This window comes from Zalophus californianus, chromosome 5 (assembly GCF_009762305.2).
Source record: "Zalophus californianus isolate mZalCal1 chromosome 5, mZalCal1.pri.v2, whole genome shotgun sequence".
Taxonomy (NCBI): domain Eukaryota; kingdom Metazoa; phylum Chordata; class Mammalia; order Carnivora; family Otariidae; genus Zalophus; species Zalophus californianus.
Window position 1 is genome coordinate 80,564,559 of NC_045599.1, and position 11,059 is coordinate 80,575,617.

At 38.3% G+C, this 11,059-nt stretch overlaps 1 pseudogene; it reads right to left on the bottom strand.

Moving 5' to 3' along the window:
* Positions 1-5,921: 5,921 nt before the first annotated feature.
* LOC113928524 lies at positions 5,922-6,934 on the bottom strand (annotated as a pseudogene).
* Between the last annotated feature and the right edge of the window lie 4,125 nt (positions 6,935-11,059).

The following is an 11,059-nucleotide window of genomic DNA, read 5'->3' on the forward strand; positions in this document are numbered from 1 at the left end:
CTTCAGTTGGGTACATAAATCTTCCTGGAAATCCTTTAAACTTTTCATCAGTTTCTCTCCTATACATTATTAGTCCAGGCTTCCATAAGTCTTCCCAAATTCCCTAGCCTACTCCTATCCTTCAACTCACAGAAGCTGACTATGCCTTGGAATTCATAGAGAAAACAGACCAGACTAGGAGGACTCTTCTAGTTTCTCAACATATCTGTATCCACTCTAGCCTTTTCCCTCTCTTCTGAGAGGAAGCAGTCATTCTTTCTGTTAAAAAAAATCCCTCCCAGGGCGCCTGGGTGGCTCAGTTGGTTAAGCGACTGCCTTCGGCTCAGGTCATGATCCTGGAGTCCCGGGATCGGGTCCCGCATCGGGCTCCCTGCTCGGCGGGGAGTCTGCTTCTCCCTCTGACCCTCTCCCCTCTCATGCTCTCTCTCTATCTCATTCTCTCTCTCAAATAAATAAATAAAATCTTAAAAAAAAATCCCTCCTACTTTGCTATGGGTGCCATCATCCCCATTTCCTCAGGGACATCAATCCATTAAATATCATGGCTAAATCTTGTAACTGCAAAATTCCTGTAACTACTCCTTTCAATAAATTTCCATCTCTGCAACCTAAAACAATTCATAAACCCAGAAATCACTTCAATCTTGTATATTTTTCTAACCATCCCACCATATAATTCTGTCCATTAACAACCAAGTTTATTAAAAGAATGCCCCTCATCTCTTACTCATGCCACTTATATATAGCTCACTGTGATTAGAATCCCATCCCTGGAAATTACTGGAACTACTTTTGCCAATATTTCCAAAAACTTCTAATTGTAAAATTGGATGGAGTAATTTACAGTTCTTATATAATTAATTTTTGAGTAGTATTTGATAGTAGAGTTGACTTTTTCATTTTCTTCCCTCTACAATGCTTTCCTCTCTTGGCCTCTTTGCTTTCTTTCTACTTTTTGAATTGTCTGTCTTAGCATCCTTTTTGGAGATATATCCTCCACCATACTCTCTATTTCTGTGTTTCCCATGGTTTCATCTGAAGCCCATTACCTTCTCAAAAAATATGCTGGGTGACAAAGGTGCAGATTCTGCCACATTTTCTGTTACTTCACTATTACCGTCAGCTGCTTTTGTGCTCTCCTCAGGAAGGAAAAGCTTGGGAATCAGGTTTCTGAGAAGACCCATGGCTATAACAAAGAAATATAGATTGATGATTCACAATGCCTGACTCAAACACAAAGTTGCTCCTGTGCATCTTAGCCTATCTCCGACAGTTCTGTGATTGCTCCTGTTAACTGGCCAGTGGCACCTCAAATTCAACTTGCATAAGACTGAACTCATAATGTCTCTCTCCTAAATCAACTGTTTCATTTTATCCTCCTTAGTAAATGGCACTTCAGTTTCATCTGGTTTCATAAGCTAAAAATTGGAAGTAATTTTTATATTATTCCAGCCCTCCTCATTCTTACTGTTCATTAAATCCTGTCAATTTCTAATGCATCTTCAATGAACTCTGTTCACTCTGTACTCACACTCTATCTTACTATGTTTGCTTTGTTTAGCATAAATATCCACTGTATTATTTCAGTAATCTTATAACTAATGTTTTTGTCTCTCACTTAGCTTCTTTTTATTCTTAAAGACCTGATTGTTCAAACTCTTGTGTGAAATCTTCAAATTGTTCTTTATTATCTTTAAGAGGGAATTCAAACAATCTTGGGTGTAAAAAATAAACAAACATGTATTCGTCTTATTTGATCTTTCCCATGTCTTTCCTTCCATGCAACCCCTTTTTGGACCATACCCTAATGCCTGCTTTTTGAGTTTTCTGTGGCTCTGCACTACAATCCCTTAATGCTTCCTTTCTTTGACTCAGGAATCACTATAAATATAATCTCTGAAAAGCATTTTGATGGTCCTCAGCAATCCACTCCCAACCATACCTATTGAATTCTTTTGTGCTGCTTTTCTCATGCCTTGTTCTTATCTGCTAGCATAACACTAATGATGCAGTATCTTAAGTATATTTTAATAGTTTGGTAATTTTCTCTTTAGTTTATGAGAATGTGAGATCTTTGAGGACAGGAGCTATATCCTTTCCTGAGTGCCTAGCATCTTTTTTATATAGTGCCTATGAGATATAACTAATATAAAATAAAAGACTGATAAATGAATCAGCTCTAGTGGCTTCCAGAGTCCCATGAGTTCTATAAAGATACTTAACAAATTTGTAAGGTGAGTGAGATTTTAAAGGTAAGTGGGCCTGGTCAGTCATGGACCTGGAGCTCTGATTTTTAACTGCTCTCGACCATAAACTTATAAATGACACAGCCTTCTCTAATCTCATGTTAGACAGCATGTACTCATATCAGAATGATGTGAGCAAGTTTCTTGATGATTGATGAGCTCAATGGAAAAAAAAAAGTGCACCTTGCAATGTCAGGATAATATAATTTCTTTGCCTAGACAGGTAGTCAAGTTTCCCATAAAAGGAGCTAGGGAGATATTTATTCTTAGTTTTTTTTCAGGCTGGAATGGATTATTCAAGTTAACTTCTGAATCTGCTTTCTGCCAATGGTCACAAGTCATAAAACTGTTCCACAAAACTCCTTCAGTTTGCAATATTGACTTTCCTGTCCACTAACTTTATTCTGTCTCTTGATTGATCTTATTTGCCCTTTGGATTCAGTACAGTTTTCTTGCTACAAACTTGGACAATAAATATTGTGGTTCTAAATCCCAGTTACATAGCCTCAGGCTTCCTTTTGGTGTCACCCTTCCTTGGTTAATCTAGGACAGTGTTTCCCACTATGGCTGTATACTATAAATATCTGGAAAGCTTAAAAAAACACATATTTGCAGTTTTCAGCCCAGACCAATTAAGAGAAATCCCTGGACATAGGGTTCAAGCATGGGCATTTTTTTAAAAAAGCCAGACATGAGTATTATTGACAGAGACCCAATGGCCTAACACAGTGACAGTTTTGTTCTAAAAGCAGAATAAAAGACACCATCCTCTGTTCTTTGGAATAGGGAGTTGAGAAGAGTCTATAACTCAGTATGGAGGTATAGTTTTCGATCAAGGCAATATTCTACTAAAGGAATTCACGGATAAGTAGAGAAAAGTAGGTTTTAGGATGGTACCGTAAATAATTCACAAAAATTACAAGATCATTGATTCAATTTAACTGTGTTTCAAGACAAACCAATTTCCTAAAATCTCATCTAAAACTTTTGATGTGGAAATACTTTTGCAATAATACATGAACTTTTATTTTTCTCCTGATTACATTGAGTAGAGGATATGTCTAAGATTTTTAGTTTCCAGAAGTTCAATTAAGTTTTCTTTCAATTCAAATGTTGAATTTACTCTAATTGAAATTCAATCTAGTAGTAGCAGTAGTAGTAGTAATAGTAGTAGTAGTACCAAACTGTTAAAAAGCTATTATGAACATATACTCATTGGTTTGCATTAATGACATTAGTACAATAAAAGTTTGTTTCCAGCATTTTGGTTTCTGGGGAGCTCTAAAAGCTGAAAAGCTTAATCTCTGAACACATTGTTTTTATTTGCAGGACAAAAATGAAATAGGTTTACTTTGAAATTAGAAATTGCTAATCCTATTTCCTAGAGTTGTTAACGGTGAGTCATTGTTTACCGTTGGATTATCCACTGAACCAAGGGCCACATACCATGTGTGATGGAAACTGAAAAATCCTGTATGACTAGCTGCCATTGATTTTATGTTACTGCGCAATGGTAAATGTGCCATCTCTTTAACACTATACTCTATAGCTCCATTAAAGTGCACTTTCACGATTAGAAGCACGTGAAAGTAAGTCATTGGTGAGGAGAAAATTTTAAATACAACTATTATAGTAATGAGACTGACTTAACTTCTGGCTGCCCCAAATTATAATTATTTTTTTTAGGAAGGCATTTCATAAAAATGTGCAGGTGTTATCAAAGTCATCATGTCATTCTGGGAGATAACTATTCTTTTCATGTTGTTTTCATTACTAGATAACATATGAAACATGAGTTGATCTCCTGGTCCTCATGTTAGGATGTAAATGTTATCTTCAGTCTTCTTATGTAGCAGTATATTACTCAGGGTACTGCAGAGAAATGGAATGTGTGTATGTGTGTGTGTGTGTCTGTCTGTGTGTATAATGGCATCAGTACAACAAAAAATTCTTTTCCAACATTTTAGTTTGTGTATCTTCATTAGTATCTATATCTATATATCTCTGTCACTATCTATCTATCAAGAGATTTATTATAAGGAATCGAGGAATGGGCTTACATGATTACAGAGGCTCGCAAGTCCCAAGATCTGTAGGGTGATTCAGCAAGCCAGAGAACCGGGAGAGCTGATGGTATAGTTCTTGTCCAAAGGCCAGCAGAGTCAAGACCTAGGAAGAATCGATATTTTAGTTCAAGTCTGAAGGCAGAAAAAAGCTATCTTCATAATTTTTCCTTATCTGGGTATCATCTGTAATTGGGTTCTCTCTCTTTGTCTACACACACCACACATTTGAAATCAACTCTTTTCACTGTGTTTTGTTTTACTTTTACTTAAATATTGGCAATAATAGAGCATCTATATAGTGTGTGTGTGTGTATATATATATATACAAATAATTTGGGGGTGGGGTGGGACCCACCACATCCTTTAATTACAAACACAGTCCCCCTTCCCAGCATTATTATACACATAGTGGCAAGGGATGCCAGGGTCTGGGCAGGAACAAAACCCAGACCTAGATATTCCTGTATTTGTAAAAAACATATACATACATTATATAAAATTATATACACATATATGTTTGTAGAGAATAAAAAATGATAGTTTGATTTAGGTGGGGCAGAGAGTTAGGTGAGGAAAGTGGGGGAGGTGGGTAGTGCCCCAATACACTGCATTCTCTAAAGAATATGTTGGAGGATGCATGAGCATGAGTGGGACTTGATAGCCAAGATACTGAGAAATGTCCTTGTAACCTGTTCTCCTTAATCCCATCCAAGGGAGTCTGAAGGCCTGGGTTCTGCCCAGGACCTGGGTTGGTTCTAGAATGTAGCGTTCTAGTTTACTTCACCTAGTGGCTGATGGTGCACTGGGTTTTGTATAGGTGACATCTCCAATTTAAACCAAGGCTTCTGAGGAAGTCAGTACTGGAGCAAGAAGCTGCCATGCTTGGGGGTGGCAAGTAAAGGAAAAGGTGAACTAGAGAGCAAGGCAGTCTCACTGCTAGAGATCTTGAGCTGGAGCCTGCTCCTCCTGCTAGAGTCAGAGAAGCAGGAGACCCAGGTATAGGGCAAGCTGTAAAAGTTGAGATGAGGAAAAGAGCTTGGCACACAGGGTCCTGGAGTTTCCTTGTTTGCCTGGCTGCTTCCCACACTCACACTCCTCCTACCAGGGCCAAGGGTTTTACCTACCCATTGGTCAACACACCGGACAGACCTGACCACTAAGTACCATCTTCATTTTTTTCTCTTCCTCTGGAAACCTTCTTGTGGGGATGTGGGCAGAGCGAAGGCACAAGCATTAATTTTGTGCCTCCTGGAGTCCAGATTGGTTTTGCCTTGTGCAGTGAGTTCCAGGGATAAGAAAGAGTACCCCCACCATTCATTATGGTGAAGAAAGTCCATGTCTCACAACCCCAGGGCTGCAGAGGTCTTGGCTGCCCCTCTACTTACGGAATGGAGTTAGGTCCACCTCTGCTCCACCTCCCTGCTCCCCCAAGAGATGATCACCCCCTGCTCACCATGGGAAAAGGATGTCTTGGGATCAGTGACCCCCAGCTCCAGAGCCCTGAAGCAGTGGAGGTATCAGTCATGGAGAGTCATGGTGGGGATGATCAGAAGAGAGAATACTTTTTCTTGAGTTTGTTCTGCTTCCACAGAACAGTTTGTCAAATTCTTCAGAAGATATGGAAAGATATGGAAGATATGGAAAATACCTTTGATAAGTCTTTACTTGACAGACACGTCTTAAACCTCATCTGATCCCCACCTGGAGGTGCTTGGTTCACCACTCATTGGTTGCTACCAGCATCTCATAGTGACAGATCTGTAGGCCTGGCCTTCCAGTCTCACTCCCCATGGGCTGAGGTCTGTGGACTGTAGCTAGCTCAGGGTGGTCTTGCCACAGTCAGAGAAAGAACACTTAGTTGTCCTAGGGTTCAGGGAGGTTCGAAAAGGATGTCTGATCCAGTAGGGACTGGGTTTTCCTCATGTAGGCAATGACTTTTTCATCTCTTCCTTCAAGATTATCTTTCTCAAGTTAGAAAGTCACCTTGCTGAATTCATCTTATTAAAATGACATTAAAATGACCCTTCCCAAGAGCCTTCATCTCCTTTCTGGGGTTATTGTCTTCTTCTGCCTCTTTCTGTGATGCCTTCTCCTTTCATTCTATCTCCACAATGACCAATGAGAGAGGGCATGACCAATAATCAGTTTCAATCTTGGTGGGCTGGTTGGAGTCAGGGGCTGGGCTGCAGGGAACATGGGTGGCTCAATGATAAGCTCCTCAATGAAAGGCTTGCTCTGAGAGCTGCCTTTCATGGAGTCTCTGCTTGTGGATGTGTGGCTGCTTATACGTGTTGGAGTCTGAGTAGGATGATGATAGAAATGGGCCAGGGTGTTTTGGGGTGGGGTGGGGTGGGTCCCAGTGATTCTTGGGGCTGAAGCCTTGGAGATGGCTCCAGGGGTCTGGCTCTCTGCCCTGCACCTCTGGGGATGGCAGGGAAATACGGATTTGGGTGACAGCGAGATCTTGGCTTCTGAGCAGTTCCATGTATTCCAGGAGGGAATAGTGACAGTGGCGCTTGTAGATCATTACGAGATCAGGTCATTCATGTCCAGGATAGTTTTGTCCTTGGGGCTGGCAGCCAAGTCCCTATAGCCTAGCACCTTAATATCCTTGGTGTTCATGTGCTAGCTCTATTTTTCCAACTGACTTTAGAACAAATGCACAACTAATAAAATATTTGTAAAAATTCATCTGTGTATTACATAAAATAAGCCAGATTATCACCAGCAGTTTGTGATAAATTAAAGTTTGTGAAAATTATTGTTAAAAGACTGTAATACAACTGTAACTTGAAAAGTTTAAAGCAACTGTTCTTTAAAAACAAATGTTTAATTTTGTGTAAGTGCCTAAAAGTAGGCTATATGTGGGATTTTGGTAAACTAGATGTAAGAACAATTTAGGTCTAAATATATGAACATGGATGTATTCATAAATAAATTTAATGTCATATATGACATTGATGTATTCTATGAGCTGGAAAACATTTACCAGAATCAAAAACTTTAACAGATGATATGTACCCATGAATTGAAGTGGATATATAAAAACGATTTTCCCTAAAACTCAGTTAATAGTCTTGAACAACCCTTAGTGCTTATACTCCATTGGGTCACGTCTATAAATCAACATCAAAATCTGACTGCTTCAATGAATCAGTGATTTCCTATTTTTTGAAGACTCTTCATTTTTTGCCTTGATCTCTTGAGATGCAGTTGTTTATTTTATTATCTCCCCTACCCAGTTTCTACTTGACTACTTTTATTTTAGTTGCGGCATGGTGGTAGCAGAACAAAACAATAGATTGGGAAATCAGGAGAACAACTACAATGGAGCCAATACAAGCAGATTTAGGTATACTAATTAGTGGTTTTCAAGAATGTTCAACATAGATGTATTTTCCTAGGAAAGCTTCAGCTACAAACAAAACAAAACATAGATAGCTGAATTGACAAAGAGTTACTTTGCAGACTGCCGACTCAGTGTTACATTACTTCACAGTTTTTTACTATGAACTTAAGGGCAACCAGGACTTCTTCAGTTTTTGCTTATGAAGGCAAAGGGAAAACCTTCTGTTTTAAGTAGGATGTGGCTTGTAGAAGCATCTTATTAAAATGACATTCTCCCTGTGGGCATATGTATTAAGAACCAGTTCACCCAGCCTAAAATCAATTACTTCTGCCTATGGCAAAGAAAGTCTGAGTTAAACATAATTCTCAGAGGTAGTTAGCATTCCATTGAAGGTTATGGCTTCCATCCAAGAGAGGAGTTACCCAATTTAATTAATTCTCTGAGTGTTAAACCTCAGATGGTAAACAACTTAAATTATAAACAGTGTGATTATTAAGTATAACAATTAAGACACTGTTTTTTAACTAGATAATTCACAGAGTAATCAATGGTTAGCCAGAGAGTTCTGGTGGTTTAATACTTATCTGGACTCTTACTCAGAAGTAAGACACAAGACACCTTTGCATATTAACTTATTTCCATGGCTCCAGACTTGCTCTCCTCTCATATGTTTTGCATATAGCAGTCAGAGTTTTCTTTCCAAAGGAAAAACTTAGCTTGCTCTTCTGCTTAAAAGAATCACTTTGTTCTCCTGTGCTCTTTTGGTAGAATTCAAACAAATTTATGTGGCTTAGTGGGTGCTTCATGATCATGCTATTTGCTTCTTTAGCCTCATCTTTTTATCTCTGTGTGTCTTTCCTTTCTTTGACTTGACTTCTACACTCTGGTCATTCTGGATTTTTTTTTTTTTTTCAGTTTCTCCAGACATGATATAATCTCTCACTTCTGGACATTATTATAAGCTGTCACCTCTGTCAGGGACTATCTTCTCCTACTTTTTGCCTAACTTATTCTATCATTTAGTTTGCAACATAGTTACCAATTCCACTGGACATCTTTCCCTGACTGGCCAAGATGGAATTGATATTCTTTCTGCATAGTCCCATAATGCTCTGTTTTATACCTATCATGGGTCTCTCCATGCTGTACTTGCTGGCTTATTTAATCCTATGCCTCTTCTTCACACTGTTGTATTCCTATAGGGTAGGCATTAAGCAGGTAGTAGTTGTTCAAACAAATGTTTATTGAATGATTGCATAATAAACTCTTAGTTAATGTAAAGGTGTTTCTCAATCTCATATGGGTAATAAAAATGATTCTCAACGCATCTTGGAAATTTGATCCGCTTCCATTAAAAGCTATAGCTTACTTTGCAGTGGTTTTAAAGGAAAATGGGAGGCATAGGAACATCATTATAGGAGGTGTGTGTGGGGGGGAGGGTGTATTTAGTTTGAAGAGTTCCCAGGTAACTCATACATTCCTATGCCGCAATACGGCTTCTGAACAAGATTCAGTAATTTAAGCACAGAAGTTTGAGCTCTTCCTAAACCAGCTACGTCTTAAATACAACTTGAAAGTCTTTACACCTAAACCTTGGGGAGGGAAAAAGAAAAAGACCTTATCATTTGGATGTTACAAGGAAAGAAGAAAATGGCTAAGCAATTACCTGTGCCTCCATTTTCCCAGTCTAGTTTTAATAGTGTCATTTCTCACTTGGGAATTCTTTTACTTTCCGTTAATGTTAATGGCTCCTTCAAGATCAGAACTTAGCTGTACTAGCCCCCTGTTTAAGAGGTATATGGAGGTGCTTGTTGGGTCCTAGGGTTTACCCAAATAGCATGAATCTTAAACTACAGATAGAAATTTTATCTGTAAGCAGCTACTGTCCCTTTTTATAGTTAGGGTTCATTAAAAGATTTGGGCCCTGTATTCATACTAAAAAATGAAATAATACATGGATATTAGAGAGTAAAATGTTTAGAAATTTTTAAAAAAGCAAATAGTGGCTTTTGGAATCATCAGCTTTTAGGGAAAAAATAGGAAGGGGCTTCAGATATTTCAGAATTCTCTTTTATATCAATAAGGAATTGGCAGCTACTGTCTTAATCCTGGACAGGATTTACTTAAGTGTTGGGGAAGCATAAGGGAAAAATGGTTTTACTGAGCTATTTTTAAAATTTTTGTACCCTATATCTTAGAGATAGAATGCTTTTATAGAGAGGAACTTGCTATTTGAGAACAAATCTTTGAAGATCATGATGGATCAGTCAATTAATGGTATGGAGATAGGAGGTTCACCTCTTAAAAAAGCAAATTTGACTCATATCACACAACATAAAGTTGATGACTTAAATGTAAAAAGTGTTTCGTAGTGCTTGAGGAAAATATAGGTAAATCGTAAAACTACTGACATTAGTAAGTCATTTAAAAACCTAACACCAGAAGCCAAAATCATCATAAACCTAGGTAGTAAAATTCACCACAAAAATTAAAATAGGTATTTTTCCCTCATATATAAGTCAGGTTGGGGAAGTGTTTGAAAAATATATATCTAACAAAGAATTTTCTTTTTTTAAAGATTCTATTTATTTATTTGACAGAGAGAGAGAGTGTACAAGCAGAGGGAGTGGCAGGGAGAGGGAGAAGCAGGCTCCCGCCGAGCAGGGAGCATGACGTGGGGCTCGATCCCAGGACTCTGGGATCATGACCTCAGCCGAAGGCAGACGCTTAACCAACTTAGCTACCCAGACACCCCTAACAAAGAATTTTCTTAATTTATAATGAAATTTCACAAATAAATAGGAAATAAAAATGGAAAAAAATGAAAATCTTTATGCTAAAGTGTTAAATAGGCATTTCATACATGCAAAAGAATAACCAATAAAATGAAAATGTTGAAAATCAGTAGCAACATGAAAAGATGCATTATAGGGGTGCCTGGGTGGTTTAGTTGGTTAAGTGACAGACTCTTGGTTTCGGCTTAGGTCATGATCTCATGGTGGTGGGATTGAGCCCTGTGTTGGACTCCATGCTGAGCATGCGGAGTCTGCTTCAGATCTCTCGCCCTCCTTCTTGGCCCCTCCCCCCACTTGCTTGCACACTCTCTGTCTAAAATGCATAAAGTCTTTAAAAAGAAGAAGAAGGATACATTATAAAAAGTGACATGTAATTTACATCCTTTTTGACAAAGGACAAATAGTTTGGTAATGCCATATGTTATTGGAGGTATGGGCAGAAATATACTCTTATACACAGCTTGTAGGATATGCACTGATACCCTTGAAAACATTCAATTCTACTGGCATTGAAAGTTGGCATACAGAATTTATTGTAAAGATACAAGTAAATCAATGATAAAGATGCACGTACAAAGATATTATTGTATATCCAAAATGTTA